Source organism: Protopterus annectens, chromosome 7.part0 (assembly GCF_019279795.1).
Source record: "Protopterus annectens isolate FY-2018-M chromosome 7.part0, PAN1.0, whole genome shotgun sequence".
NCBI lineage: Eukaryota > Metazoa > Chordata > Ceratodontiformes > Protopteridae > Protopterus > Protopterus annectens.
In genome coordinates this window covers 452,085,371-452,101,877 of record NC_056739.1, presented here as the reverse complement: position 1 = coordinate 452,101,877, position 16,507 = coordinate 452,085,371, and the positions used below count along the sequence as shown (strand labels likewise).

Below are 16,507 nucleotides of genomic sequence, written 5' to 3'. Positions count from 1 at the left end.
CTCCTTATGGATGGAGGGGGTGTGGTGAATGGTATGAAATACCCTCTGGAAATGATACTTTGTACCCAGCTGTCTTTTGTTATTTACCCCCTCCTCTGCACCTGGAGGGGGGGGGGTTCACCACGTGTGTCCTGAAAGGCTCCTTGGGCTTTCCGGAACCACATTTTCCCTCTCCTTTGACCTTTGGGATAAGTTCAAGTAGGGGTGGAAAAATGGACTCCGAAGGCAGACGGAGTCTTTCCCTCCTGTTCACACCTGGTCAAGGTTTCTTTCACTTTAGGCCCAAAAAGGGATGAGCCATCAAAGGGATGTTAACAAAGGATGACTTGAAGGGCTCCGCGAAAGAACACAAGCGCATCCAGGAATGCTTCTTAGAGCAATTCCTGTACCCGCTGCCCTATTCATTCCATCAGCTGCATAGGATATGAGACGCATGGATGAGTTGACAATAGAATTTAGGGTAGAAAGATGGGGAGCAACTTTATCAGAGGCACCTGCAGTTACTGTACCCTGAAGAGTATCTCCCAATTCCTTAAGGAGATCTCTTTGCAACCTAGTAAAATGGGTTAAGTAGTTCAGTGAACGGAGAGCAAAAGTTGCTGACCTGAACATGCGTTTCCCATATCTATCCATGATCCTAGACTCTCTATTAGGAGGATGGCTAGACGAGGAAGTCTCAGACATTTCCTTTTTGGTGTCCACTGCCACCACCATGGCATCAATGGGAACTCCTTTGGGTAAGAAAGTTTTGTCTGGTGGGGCTGATATAAACTTGTCAGGCCTCCTAGGGACAGGCTTCATGGACTCTGGTGACTCCCACACCTTTCGAGAAACCAACTGCATTAGCTCATCAATGGGCAGAGACTGAGACACCCAAGAGGTGGAGGGTTGAGACCCGAAAGCCTTCAGGAGAACTGACTCATCCTCAGTAGGGCTTTTGGACTGCCAATCACCCCTCTGCCTAAGGATCTCAAGTATCTCAGCAAAGGAGATATCCTCAGAGGGGGACCGTAGGGACCCTTCTGACTCATCCAAGTCAGTGTCAGATGTTAAAGACTCCTGTGGGGAGTCCAAGTGTCTCCTCTTGTACAATCTCTTCCTGGGAACTTCCTCAGTGGGAGCTTCTGGGGAGATCTCAGAAGAGCAGGGGGCATCCTGTGGGGCTACCTGGGGCTTTGGGACTCTATGCTTAGCCTGGGTGATGAAGAAGACACTGGCGCTTTAGGGGATGAGGCAGCAAAGCCTGAAGTCGAGGATATCTCGGGGGACAAAGCTCTCCTCATAGCATCGAAGGCACCACGGCTCCAATGGGAAGGAATTGATGGATCCGAGGGAACTGTCAAACCCTCTCACAATGAGGCAGTGGGATCCAAGCCAGAGGTAGGAGCTGAGCTCATCTGAGCTGAAGCCCCAAGAGGAAGAGTTGGCACCGACAAGTCAGTCTGACTATCCTCCCTGGATCCGACTGGAGAGTGTCAGCTCCTAGAGTCCCTGGTCAGCACCGAGGATGTCAGAGTGGATGGAGCCGAGGACACTGGAACAGGTCTCAACTCCAAAGGCTCCACGATCAACAGGTCTGCTTCTTCTGGCTCAGAAGGCCTGGTATGGCTCGGAGGAGGAGTAGCCAAAGCAGGAGTAGTGGTCTTCGACTCCGAAGCTGTTTGGGTCGGAGCCAACAACAATTTAGCAAGGCCTGGTGCCTGTAAAAGCTTCTGCACCAATCGATCCATATTCAACTCTGAAAGACTGACAGATGACCTAGATGAATGCACCGATGGTGCCGACTGGAGCAATGGTGACTGAGGCACTTCGGATACCAGCTCCAATGCTATGGGCCGGCTCCAAAAAGAAAAGACAGTCGGATCCGAAATCTGTGGAGCCGATGTTGCAGAGTCATCAAAATTTTTTGAATGCTTGGAGTCCTTAGATTCAACAGATGACTTAGAGGACTTGCTGGCCACATCATGGTCACTCAAAGCCTCTTGAAAGGAGTGTTTTAACAAGCCCCTGTCCATTAACTTCCTTTTCCTCTCTAATAAAACTCTGGATGAAAGGAATGGCAAATAGCACAAGATTCTTGTAAGTGGACAGCCCCTAAACAATATACACAGGTAACATGTCCATCAGTAACTGACATTTTCTAATTGCAGTCCGGACATTTTTTAAAATCAGACTTGGGATGTTTGTCCTTATCATCTGCCATGATACTACTTTAATACACGCAGACCAGATATTAATAAAAATACTTGTCTCTAAGCACACACACACACACACACACACACGAGCCTGAGATAAAGTATCCAAAAAATTCTATACAACTAGAAAAAGCAATTTATAACTAGAACTAGAACTACTAGGAAAAAGCCATTTAAACACACACACTCTATCAAAGATAACTAAGCCAAAGAAAATGAGGCCATATATTTAGAGAATAATATTTATGAACACACGGGAAGGGGAACTGCAGGGAAGCTATCAAAGCTAACTATCTAACTATCCTTCAAAAATTTAGTAAAGTTATATAACAAACTGCTAAATAGAAAACATTTTTAAAGTGTACTCGCCCGAGCTTGCACTGGAACCTCCAATCAGATGCCGCAGCAAACTAGATTTGAGGTAATTCACAGTGCATCATGGGATAGGGGCTTGGCCTCGAGCTACTGGAAGACCTCGAGCTTTGCATGTGGTCATACAGGAGCAGATGGATTAACTCCTAACCCATCAGTCAAGAATGAACAGGAAGAGTGAACAACTTCACATAAAAAAGCTCCTTAAAAGAATTAAGGAGCTGAAGGAGGAGGTCAATTTCTACAAAATGGAAGTAAAAGTGGGGTTGAGTAGTTTAAAAAACATTATTTGCAAAGGTGAGTGTAAATGTGTTATGGAAGCAATTCACTCTACCATATGATGAATTTCTTGACATAGTGTACTGCTTCTTATGACTGAACAACATGCTTTGTAGAATTGTCAAATGTACCTATATTGTGTGGTTAGTGATTTTGATTATTTTTGAGTGTCTGTGTTTGTTATTGCCAAAATGTTTGCATACACTGAAAGTTTTGGCATTAAGATTGAATATGTTTGTGTGTGTGTGTGTGTGGGGAGTTAGAGGTAAAGGCTATGTAATGGGAAAGGTGAAAGGTGTAGCGTGTGTGTGTGTGTGTGTGTGTGTGTGTGTGTGTGTGTGTGTGTGTGTGTGTGTGTGTGTGTGTGTTTCTTAAGTAGTGGTACTGTTAGGAAAGGGGGTTTTCAGAAGGTAATGTGTAGAGTTTGGGGTTAAAGGTAAAGGCTATGTAATGAGAAAGTTGAAAGGTTTAGTGGTGTGTGTGTGTGTGTGTGTGTGTGTGTGTGTGTGTGTGTGTGTGTGTGTGTGTGTGTGTGTGTGTCTTTCTTATGTAGTGGTACTATTAGGAAAGGGGGGTTCAGAAGGTAATGCATAGAGTTTGGGGTTAGGGACAGGGTTAGCACACTGAGTAAGGTAGTGTTTTTATTTTGCTTACTTTTACATCACAATCATTTTGTAAATTATCACAAAAAATGTGTAGTTTTTTTTTGTGTAGGGTTGGGGTAAGGGGCAGGGGTAGTGGTACTGTTAGGGAAAGGGTGGAGTAAGGGGAAGGACTAGTGATATTGTTCAGGAAGGGTTGTACGGTTGGGATTAAGAACATGGGAAGTGTTACTGTAATGCAATGAGTTTTTCAGAACATAATGTGTAGAGCTGGAGTTAGGGAGCAGGGTTAGGGTGAGCACACATATGATATAGTTCTTACATTTATTGCCACGTGCATGCAGCAGTCATTGAATCATCACAAAAATTATGTATAGATTTGTAACAACCATAATGATGTAGTGTATTATAAATGTTACAATTGGACTTTTTGTAAAAACCGAGAAAGGTGCAGAAAGCATTTTCTTGGTTCAGTGACTGCTGATGAGTCAAGCAAAACAAAATGATGTATGTGTGCACACACATATGCACATTTGCAAACATAGACATATATGTGTATGCACGTTTTGGTTTAATTATTGTGTAACAGGAATAGTGTGTTTGCCAGTTAGCACAGAGGACTAAAGCTCTGACTTGTTAATGAGCTGCTTCCAGTGGCAAGGATGCAGGGTTTGAATCTCCACCTTCATTTACTCAAGTACAATGCACCATTTGGCATGTACTTGACTAGGTACTTACACAGCAGCTGGGGTGATCTCAGTGGTTCCTCACAAAGAAAATATGGGGTGTAAATAACATGTCCTGTGTGGACAGACTAAAACCCCTCTCCCTTTACTCTGTCTCCTTGCAGACTATTAAGGGATGACCTATGCCTAACCTACAAGGCACTCGCAAATCCAGCCCTGATGGAGTTGCTACACATCCACAAGTCAAACAGCATGAGGGTTACCTGATCTAGGGATCTAAACCTAGTCAGCGACTCAAACAAAATATGCTAGAGAGACAGATGTGTGTCTCAGAGATTGCCCGTTCTTTGGAACAGGCTTCCTATTCACATTAAGTAGAGCCCTTCCCCGGCCCTCTTCAAACACAGTTTGGATCAATGCATGGGGATTTGCAAATTCACACCTTGGCTAGCACCTATGTCCCTTGTGAACAGGTGCACTCTGTAAGATACTTAAGGCATAGGCACAATTCCATGCCATCTTCTTGCCTCTAAGAGCCATATTAGGTAAAATCAGGTTATATTGGCTAGGCTTGTAAGGGCTCTTAAGCCGTTAGCCTAGTAATCTCCTATGAGAATATGTTTTGTAAAGTAGACCAATTTCAGCTAGAGTTCTGGCCTTCTAGCAACAAAGTACATGAATGCACCTTGCTTAAGACTGGTAATATTAATAAATCTTTATATTTCATAGAAATTTCCTTTTAAAAATTCCTTATGTCATAATGAATGGGGCATTCTTATGTAAACACCTGCTTACACACACACATACAGACACAGTGCATGCATGTTTTATATTGGTTTGTAATAGTTTTATTGTTTTGTTGGGAATAATGCACTTCATAAAGAAGACCAATTTCGGGGATCTGGTCTTCTAACATTGCTTTATATTTTCTAGGTGTTATACCACAGAGTAAGACAGTAGATACATCACCTGAATTCTTCTTTGTTGTACAAGTTATTGTAATGCATCTTATGAGCCATGATGAATGAAATGATATGCCAGGGTAATCTTATGGCTAGGCTTGTAAAGGCTCCAGGGTCATTAGCCTAGTACACACCTATGAACCTATGAAACATTCTTAATATGTGTATATTACCATATATTTGATTCTAATATTGCTTAAAAAGCCATGCTCTAAAATAATTCATATTTTATTTATTTTAGACTATGAAAGCTGGAGTAAAGAGAATCTAATTATGCAAATTAAGACACTGGAGCAGGTCAGTGTTCTGTGCGAATGCTGTGTTTATATGTGTATGTGTGTTTGTGTGTATGTTTTAAATATATATTTTTTGAATCATGCTTTTTGTGATTATAAGCTTAATATGATTACTTAAGTGATTGTTTAGAATATATGAGGTGTAGAGATTACTGTGTGTGTGTGTGGGGGGGTAATAAGATGCAAGCTTTAATGGTGTAGCACTTAAGTTTCAAAATTAGCTTTTTTTTAATTTCACTTTATTTTTCAGAGATGTAAGACCCACATTTTCACTTGTCATAAGGAGGCACCTTTCTTAACATTGATAATAACAAATGTTCACATTTCATAAAAATTACTTTTCAATGATTTTCTAATAGCCTTATGCAGTCTGTTTGCTTTCTATTTGTCAGTTGATCATTAATCTTTATTACACATTTATTAAACACCCATTTCTGTGACAGCTGTAAAGTGCCTGAGAGGGTACTGTTAGTGTCTGTTATGGCTGCAAAAGCACTACAAAACCTCCCTAGTTACTGAAGTGGCCTGCTGGAGAAGTAGTCCACATCATTAAATTATTGGAGTCAGTGGTAGAATGCCACAACAGAGAGTGCCACTACAGTAGTTCCTTTTTTAGTGTCTTAATGGCAGGCTTATTGCTTACCACCAGTTTCACCTTCCTGAAGGGAGAGCTTATACTAAGACTGTGTTTCTTTAAATTCTCAGGAACAACAAATGAGTGAATATGAGATTGGCCTAGTAACTCTCAATTGCTCCCAGCCACAGCCCACAGACAAAGTTAAAGAGAATGAGGATGCAGTGGTAACTGTAGAAGACAGTCAGCCACAGTCCACAGACATGGAAGCAAATGTATGTGTAGATCCAGTAGAAGCTACTGAATACCCCCAGTCAAAGACCACAGAACTGAAACTGAAGAAGGAAGACAAATTAGATGACAATGAAGCCAAAGTGCATACTCAGCTTGAGAATGAAAAGTAAGTCTGGTCTCTAGTGTCTTTATCGAAATGTGTCAAGATGGGCATTCTGGTGTTGAATGTAAAATCAAGCTACCGGGTTTCCCTTACTTTTGCTTTTCAAAGTACCTGCTTTAGCCCAACAGTACTTGTTTACCCATTGTCAACTTTACTTGGTCTTGTAGAATCATGCAGCTGATGTTTGTTTCCTCATTTTAGACCTGTTGGGGGTATATTTAAATCAGCAATGATTTGTAGCAATTCTTTTTGACATTTGGGCAGCTTTTTTTCACAATTTATGATCCATAGGCAGAAATTATTTCTCTCTTCTTCATTAAAAAACATGCTGTTACTTTCAAAGATTTTCACACCACCCGTGTGTTAAGTTTTCCTTTTTTGTTATTTTTTGACAAAAGATGCACAGAATGTTGCTAACAACAAAAGTGCAAATTCTAAATATGCTTTTAAAAGTTAAATCAGTGATACATGCATTTTACAAAGGTTTTCCATTTTGTAAAGAGATTGATTATATTTTCGTGTCAGACAGATTCAGAACTTCAAGCAATTAAAAGGATCCTGGGGTTGAAGACATCAAAGTGTGAAGCCTTAGTCTGAAGAAGTCTCCGATTGAGGAGATGAAAGCACTTACTATTGGCTTTGGAATAAACTTGGTTGATTTTATCTTCATACGGATACAGCATTTTATTTTGTTTTGGATTTATTTGCATGCTGCTAGCCAAGGATTCATGCAAAGATGTTAATACTTTTAGCCAGAAGTTAGGTACTGTATCTGGGCCTGGGGTTTTCCCATTGGAGGCTTTCTTAACATTATTTAAATCTCCGTGGCCATTACTTCGACCCATTTTATATCCTGTACATTTGAACTTATTATTCTTTCTTTTACTTCTATCCATTTAACTTCTTTATGTTCCATGGGATCTTCATAAATATTTCTCTAAAATGCATTTATTTCTTCTTTTTTTGGTGGTCTTTCAATTCCTTTTATCGTGTTTCCCAAGTCTATATAAAACTTTTTGGGTCATTAATATTTTGCTTATTTTGTACTCTTCCTTTATATTTATCTGTGTGCACCTTCTCAGTTTTTTTTGCCTGTGCTGATATTTTTATTTTATTATTTGTGATAGTGCATGATAAATCCTGATCCATTATAATACTGTGCATTGCTTGTATCATGTCTGTCCTATCTTTCTGAGTATTTTTTTGATGTTTTCCTTCTATACTCTTCTAACAGTGACACTTGTCTAAACTGCTTTATAGTTTTCTGTATTCAATACTTCCATGATGGCATTCGATTTCTCCCTGTTTCCCTTACTACCATGTGTTCTTGTGGTAGGACTTTATGTGTTATTAATTTGGCTGCACAGTAATGTATCCTATTTACTTCTCTTATGGCGCATGACTCTCTATGGACTGTCCTAATTACTGTATTCATTTGTTTTAGCAAACTTCTAACTTTTTGGGTTTTATTGACCTTCTGCAGACTGTTTCTTTCATTGAACTTAATACTGTATGTCTCTCCATTTCTGTTAAATCAAGCAACTCTTCTCTTAGATCATTTTCTTTTAAACTGAGGGCACATTCTTTGTTTGCCATTTCCTGCATGCATTCTATAGAAAATTCCAGAGATTCTTCCTGTGCCACGTTCTGTTCAGTTTCACCCTGTGTCATCCATTGATCTTTCATACAGGAACTCACTGCCCTATCACTCCACGACATTGATTGTGTCAGAGTTTCCACAGTTTCCTATTCCTTCCTTTGCTATATAGCCCCAACTGGACCTTTGTACTGGTTTCCTGTGGGAAGATCCAAAGTATCTTCATATGTCAACTGATTAGATGCTTCCTACTCCACTGTTGTTTTCTTAATTTGGTTGATCATTGCTCTATCCTGCTGTGTTGTTATCTGAGTTAAATTTTCTACACTAAATCCTTCACTTTGCAGGTAATCCATTTCCATATTTCTTCTTCAGATGTCTCCTGCTCCTCTTGTGTCTCCTTACTTTGGGGACTAGTTGTATCATCATGCTGTGATATGACTTGTGTTAGACTTTCTACACTGAATCCTTTACTTCTCAAATATGCCATAACTTCAGCTTCTATTTTTTAACTTCTACTTGACTAATCTTCTGTTCACAGTCCCTCTTTGTGATGTTATTTTTTTATTGTGAAAATTTCCATATCTGGATGCCTTTGCCTACATTTCTCTTTGAATATCTCTGGGGAAGCCTTTTTGTGTTAATTAATTTGGCTTTCACCTTTGCATAAATATTGCACCATATCAGATCTCTCTTTCTTTCCCATGTCCATATTTCTTTTTTATACCATTCAAAGGCCTCTAAATGTTGTTCTTTAAATTGTTGCACTTTTTAAGGTCACTTCTTTTTCCAGACAGCACAAGGTTTCTTGGCCTATACAGTGTTTTGCATGGATCTGATGTATTAACGGACACACATTTTTATTTGAAGATTCTGACAGTTTTTCTTGTGGAAGTATTTTTCTTTCCTCTAACTACTCTCTTAATCTTTTTGTGTATATTCTGTCCGGAAATTCTGGGTTTTTTGCATAATAGCAACGATGCATAATTTCTTTCTTATTCTCAATAGTCCACTGTATCATCTGGATGGCTCTCTTTTGGCCTGTCAGTTTTTGTGATTTTTGTGAATTGCTACTGCTACTTGTACAACAGGGGGGCCATCCTCCCCTTCAGCATGGCCTAGCCCCATTGTAGGAATATTTCCATGTCTTGAGGATTCTACACTGTCATTTTTTTCAGTCCTGGTACCAGTGCACCTACCAGGATTGGGCACTTTTTTTATCCTAGGACTTGTGCACCCAGCTGTCTTTCTTATTTTTTAATCTACTTCTCATGATATATGCGATATAAAATACAGTATGTATATCAGTGTCATCTTGGTGAGATTGTGTAAAAAACAGGGTCCACCTCATGAAGGTACTCCCCAAGACTTGAGGATGAATTCAGTTCTTGCAATACTTCACTCCCTTTGCTGATTTTTATCATCTCTTCATTCGGTATATTTCTTCTATGTGATATAGATAATAGTATCACAGTCCATGACAGAATTTTGGAATTAGATTGGGTAAGGATAATGGGAGCTTTAGGTTTCTCGCCTCCTTAATGTTTGGTAACTGCTGCCAGTTGTGTCTGTTTCTACAGCTCTGTTCAGTCACTGAACACAAAAAGTTCTTCAGATACTGTATTCCCCAGCTGGTGATACCTTGTTTTATCCATGTTTATCCATGCAACAGTGTTGTTGCACCAAAAATGCCTCCACCACTTCAGTGAGGAAATGCATATTTTAGGACACCCCCCTCTTGCTTACTCCATCAGCTTTCAATATTTGAATTGCAATTACATTCAAAAATAATTATTTAACATCAGAAAAAGGAATACTTTTTTTTTTCATTATAGTGACTTGACTTAATGATTTAATATTTATTTATTGAGAAAATTAAACTACCGAAGAATGACAGTTGAGAGCGGTGAGAGATGGACAGCTGCATAGTGCTAACTTTAACATTTGGGCAAGTTAATTAGACCTTGAGATCTTCTTGTCAGCATTTTTCATATTTCCATATGTATGTGTATATCTGACTTGCATATTTTTTATTTGCAGTGTTTCCTCATGCATTCCAGCAAGACAAAACTCCATTAAAAGAAAGGCATCTTTAGACAGCAAGGAATCTTTGATGATCAAGCAGAAAACTAGAGGCACCTCAGGTGGCCAAAAAATACGTCTTCCAGATTTTCTGTATAATTTTTCCTTTGGGTTTCTTTCAAGGTCTTTCAGAGATGTACACGATACCATTACACGGAACCTTGGCCTCATGAATATTTCACATAAATCTTAATGGTTTCACCATCTCCTACGTGAATGTTACAGAGGAATTTCCATGAGGATATGTTCTCACCTGGAATAGTCTTCTCCAATTATGTTTATGTCACCTACCACCTCAGTACATGGACTGTATCTGGTTCAAGGACCAATATGGGGGAAAAAAAAACGCTTGTTTGTTTATCTTTTCTTCAATTTCTACACATTGCTTACCTGTATTCATCAGAAACTAATAGTCACTAGTGATTTTCTTGTGTTTGCAATACTCAGTACCCTGCTGGTGCAGACATCCTGATCAGAGCTTGTTTTCTTCTAAAGCTAAACCTTCCCCAGAAGAGATGGCACAGTTGTTGAGATTATAACACCCTTGGCTGGACTGTCGCATTTCACTTCCATTCACTTAGAATGGAAGAACAGAGAAGCAATGTTAATTTTGAGAGACCTCTGTACTAGTATCACTTACTGTTCTGCAATGCCTCTTACAAATGTTTTTCCTAATGATATGTTACACATTCTATGAAAAAAGCATCCAGAAATGTCAACTGATTGCTGAGATAACAGACTTTTTTGGGAGATACTGCTTTTGTGTTAACTTCCTTCTCAAGTTACTCCTCCCATTTTCCCTCCCTAAGTAAGCCACAGAATCACATTTCCTGTCCTGGAAGGTTTAGTTAAGTAGTCACCTATGCATAACAATAGACATCAGACAGAACTGTCTGCATGGTGTATCAGTAAAAAGATTTACTATCAGAAGTTCGACATTCATAAGTGCGAACGGTGATATTACTGACCCAGTTCAGTGACTCATGAATATTAAGGAAGTCATATGAGCGGCACAGCAACATCGAAAAAGTGTTTTCGATGTTAATGTTGACAGTTGTTGCTGTTATATATGCTCCGTGTCCCTAGACTCCTCTGAAATGAGCAGTTAAACAATCAGTCAGTGGTATGTTGACTTCCTCATTGTCGGCCATACCAATTTACAACATGTGACTGTCATTTAACTGAATTTCAGTATTTTGATAGTAAACCCAGTAAAAATGTTCCCTTATCTCTCTTCATATTCATGTCATCTGAATAGCACTTTCACAGTATATGTTAATTTCACAGGGGCTCAGTCCTGGGAATAAAAACCTTTAGATCTAAGGAATCTATAGGCTCAAGAATAAAAAGATGAAATTACTCCCTTGTGATACTGTGACTTACTGAGGGAGGGAAAATGGGAGGAGTAACTTGAGAAGGAACTGAAGCACACAAAAGCAGTATCTCCCCCCAATAAAAGTCTTGTTATCTCAGCAGTGTGATGTATTTCTGGATGTTTTTTCTTCACAGAATGTTTAACACATTAGTAGGGAAAACATTTGTAAGAGGCACTGCAGAACAGTAAGTGATACTACTACTGAGGATTTAGCTTTAGAAGAAAGCAAGCTCTGCTCAGCATGTCTGTCCCCGGAAGGACACTGAGGGTTGCAAACGCAAGAAAATTACTAGTGACTACTACTTTCTGATGAATACAGGTTATCAATGTGTACAAATTCAAGAAAAGATAAAAAAACAAATGTTTCTTAATTTTTTTCCGTTAGTGCTCCTTTCAGATATTTTCAGTATAACTTGTTGAATAAAATTAAAATAAAATTTCAAGATTTAAAGTTGTGTTTAATGCAGGTGGTATTGTCAAGAATAACAGACAGAATCAAGGGAACAAAAACACTAGTAAAACTTGGTCCCTTGAGATATTTTAAACCACAGGTGCCAAGAAAATCACCACACAGAAGACACAACGTGTACTAAGTGTTTTCCTTCTTTATACTTTCAGAACTTCACCAGAATAAAATACAAGTGTACACCGAATTCATTTAAATAATCATTAAAAATTACATCACACACCATTTAACAAATCACAAACTTGTTCCAAATATAAATTTAAATACATAAGTAATTGAACCTTACTAAATGAAATACCTAAATTCGTAAACAAATATAAAAAACATATATAAATATTTTCTATATTTGTTTAAGAATTATTTTATTTGTGTGTCTTTTCTGATTACTTTCAGGGGTAACTAAATCAGCTACTGATAATGTACAAAACATTACACTGTACACAGTCAATGATCTAATCATTGACACACACACTTTTTAAGACTTCTGTTTGTACTGTACTAAGAATTAGGCCTATCTCCTTCATAACATTTGCTCATAAGTCTTGACAGTGTTTATCAAATGTAAAATCTTTTGTATGATATAGCAGCTCCAATGTGGTACCTCCAGGTTTTGCTTTCAGATGTATTATATTTTCAAAAGGAACAACCTTACAGTTATTGTAACTGAACCTCAATCCAACTGATATTGCTCAGTTATAAATCTCTTGCAGATATGGATTCAAGTCATCAATGCCATTTGTGCAGTTTAGCTCTGCTCTTATTTTCCAGTCATCTGCGTATTTACTAAAACAAATTTTTCTGGAGAATGGCATCCCTGCAAATATGGTGTTAAACAGGACAGGGTCCAAAATTGATCCGTGAGGTACCAATCTATTTACTGGTAGCCAACTAGATGTTTTCCCACAGAAGCTCACACACTGTGATCTACCTCTTAACCAGTGTAAATCTAGTTTATAAAACAAGCATTAAACTGTATTTTTTATCCCTCACTAACCTGATGATGTTCTAAAGTGTCAAAGGCCTTTGAAATGACCATGGGTACAACTGCAAGTGACTTCCCTTGATCTCTTCAGTAGCTGATGTCGTCACAGAAATTTGTAAGACATGTTAATGTTGATGACCTTCCTTTAATAAAGCCAAACTGGGAGTAGTCCAGTTCTCTCCCATAATTTTTTTTATCACTCATTAATAGGTTTAGAATGCATACTCCCATGTGAGAAGTCACAACTTACATGTCATCTTCAAATATGTAACCTTTTTTGGGTGTCTTTTTACCGGTTTGTGTGCGTGTATATGCCTGTCTATGTGTCTGTGTCGGAGTATGCATATGGGAGTATGAGGAAATGCTTCCATGAGTGTGTGCTTGTTTGTATGCATGTATGTGTATATGCATGTATGTGGATTTCTAGGTGGGATGTCTGGGAGAGTGTTCTCTTTTTTCCTATAAAGTTATTTCCAGCCAAACATTCTAAATGGCCTGGATTTTGTAGCATATCCAGGAGTCATTATACCAACAGGTGTTTATTGCATGTGCCATATTCCTTTCATTATTACATCAGTTTATAAGCCATTCATAGTAAACCTTTCCTAGAGGCTTGATCTAGTCTAAGCTCAATAAAAAGCTTGACAGATTCGGTTTGCTTTCTATGAGGCCTCACTCTCCTCTCTTTCCCATTTTATTCAGCTATTAATCTCTGATTTGGCAAACAATCCCTTGGACATAGACCAATGAGGTGACATGCTGTCTTGTCTTTCTGTCTCTACCTCTCCAATGTAAGGTTACTTGGTGCATTCCATCCCTCCTATCTGTTCCTTTAACCAGCCTTATAGGTAGTGTCTCCTTCCTTCATCCATTCTTTTACTTCCTTACTTCCTTCTTGCCCTATACATGCATGGATAGGTACCCAGCTCTGCCAAGCCATATGCATGTACTAAAATCTTAGCTGTTCAAAGATAAAGTATTCTGTAGTGTGTGTTGCCTGGACTGTATCAAAGAGACTGTCTCCAAAATGTTAATCTATTTCTCACAGGTTTGCCTAGATGCTCTACAATTCAAGTGAGTTGGTCCAGTCAGAAAAAGGGATTCCATACAAACCAGTTGGTGGTACAGCCAGTGAAATTTGTATTATAGGTTGTAGAAATGGTGTTGAAATCAGAGCCTGTTCTGCTGTGGTCAGTCAGACAGTAAACAGTGCAGTATGCTAACAAACAAGACTCACCGCTGATGTTTATCCCCTTTACAGAGAGGCAGTGCATGTTTGCCAGTGGGCTAGCAGCTCCATTCCTGCCGAGGAGCTGAAGATTCAGAAATTCTGTACAAGTCCCTTGGGAGTGTAGTAGTCCATGGACTGACCTGTTAGTCATGTGAAAGAATGTTATCTTCTCACTGTCCTTTTTATTTCAGCATGGCGAGGGAAAGGTGATGTTGGCTGTATTCTCCCTCTAATAGCAAAGATTCCTGTACATCCTTTTGGATTTCACTCTTACTACAGGAAAAAAAGACCAAGGCTCATTTTAGTTGTGTAGTAGTGACCAATAAGTGTGCCATTTCAGTCTATCAGATACTTAGAAGTGCAGAAGGCTATTCTTATCCAAGCTAAGGAAGTCCCTTTGATTGGTTGGTATGATAGCTGGCACCACCTCAGGGCCAAAGTGCTAGCTTAGATCCTGTGTTCAAACAAATCAATTGGCCAGAGTATCTGGATAGTGTGCGACCACTGAGAAAGCCTGAGATTATCAGACAGTTCTCCATTTGGTTGGAATAGTATCTATTCTACGCTACCATAGCTTGTCAGTTTTAAGGTGACTGAGTGATTTCTCACATCTACATGACTTTAGCCTCAGTTTTTCCACAGCCAGTATATGTTTCTTGCATTTCTCCATATTCTGTCATAATGAAGGGCAGAACTTGTTGCTCAACACTGACTAGTTAAGCAATTCCTCAGAGGGGTTTCACATCTTCATTGTTCTTTGAAGAATTTTTCTCTTTTGGACCTGAACCTTTTTATCAACAGACTCACTCATCCTATATTGAAGAATCTCATAGGCCTTTCTGTAGCTTAAATAAAAACATGTACAACTCTGTGGCTTTTCTTACTGGATTGTCTGTGCTCCATCAAACTAGTTTAAAATCCTCCCAGCATCATCGGTAGTCCAGGGCATAATGCCTTCCCCTCCTGGCATAACTGGTGAGGGTAGGCGTCTGTGCATGTGCACATCTGTCTTATCTCATACTCACTTAACACTTACCATGCCGAAGACATAAGAGACACCCTTATTGCCAACAGTGTTGTAGATCACAATATAATTAGCTTGTCTAATTTTAAAGCCCCTTCTTTTTTTTTTTTTTTCAAAACAGGTTTATTGTTTTAACATACAAGAGAAATATCATAACAATTTTATACAAGTAATTAAAAATATATATGATTATAACATTCAACAAAACAACTAAAGTATTTACAAAGACATCCACTACAATCAGATCAATTAATTAAACTAAAATACCATGCTATTGAAATTAGGATTTTTTTAACAAATTTTGTAAATTATCCCATACAATATAATAAGATGTTTTTCTAGTTGTTCTTGACCTAATTGTGTTTATTTCCATATGGCACACTATATTCATAACATTTTTAAATTCATTGAACGAAGGAGGTGTATCTGAAATCCAATTTCTGGTTATTATTTTCCTAGCCACTGCTAGAATAGACCATAACAAGGGAAGCTTAACCTTTTTAACACTTTGAGGTACAGGTGTGTTGAATAATATAAGAGATTTAGAAATAATGAAATTATCTGTAAAAAGAGCCTGCAAAAATTCATTAACTGACTTCCAGTATTCTTTCAATTTTATACAGTCATAGAACATATGAGCCCAGTCAGCATTAATTTCTACATTACATCTCTTACATAGATTATCTTTATTATTTATTTTATTCATCATCAAAGGTGTATAAAAAGATCTATGTAAAAATTTCCATGTATAAAGTCTCCAGACAATGGAAGACGTAGTTCTATAGGCAGATTCATATATATATTGTTTATCTTGTTGATTTGGTGGGTCCCCATTAATAGAAGTGAAATAATTCCAGTATGTATCTACACTGTAAAAAGTTTCTTGTCTGATAATTTTATGTATATATGAAAGTTTACCTTTATCAGAAACTTTATGTTGTAAATTTAATATCAAGTAATCAATCAGTGTTGGAATAGATTCTTTAACTGTTATAGACATTAGATCTATTCTATCAATGAGATGTTGTCTAAAGGTCTGAACCTCTAACCAGCAAGTTTCTCTTAGATCAAATTCTTGTTTTAAGAAATCTAGATTTTTAACTTTATTATCAGATATCAACTGATACCAGTACTTTAGATCATTATCTATAGCTAAATGAGTTCCTTCAGAAGTAGATGACAAAAGCATACCCTGAGTATACATTATAGGGAATATAATAAAATTCCATTCCCTATACTTAGGGTGCATGAATATAAAGTTACGATAGCTAATAATAATATTTAATGGGTAACAAACCATATGTTTAGGTGTAATAGGTGAAGTACAAAATTCCTTTAGTAACCATAACATGGAGTTATTTACAATCATATTTTTATGTGTTAAGGA

At 38.1% G+C, this 16,507-nt stretch overlaps 1 long non-coding RNA gene across 1 annotated transcript in view; it reads left to right on the top strand.

Moving 5' to 3' along the window:
- Positions 1-5,371, top strand: part of LOC122806534 — a 103,103-nt gene extending 97,732 nt beyond the window's left edge. The window contains exon 3 of the long non-coding RNA XR_006365520.1: positions 5,338-5,371. This is a non-coding gene — a long non-coding RNA (uncharacterized LOC122806534). The remainder of the gene's footprint in view (positions 1-5,337) is intronic.
- Positions 5,372-16,507: the final 11,136 nt, after the last annotated feature.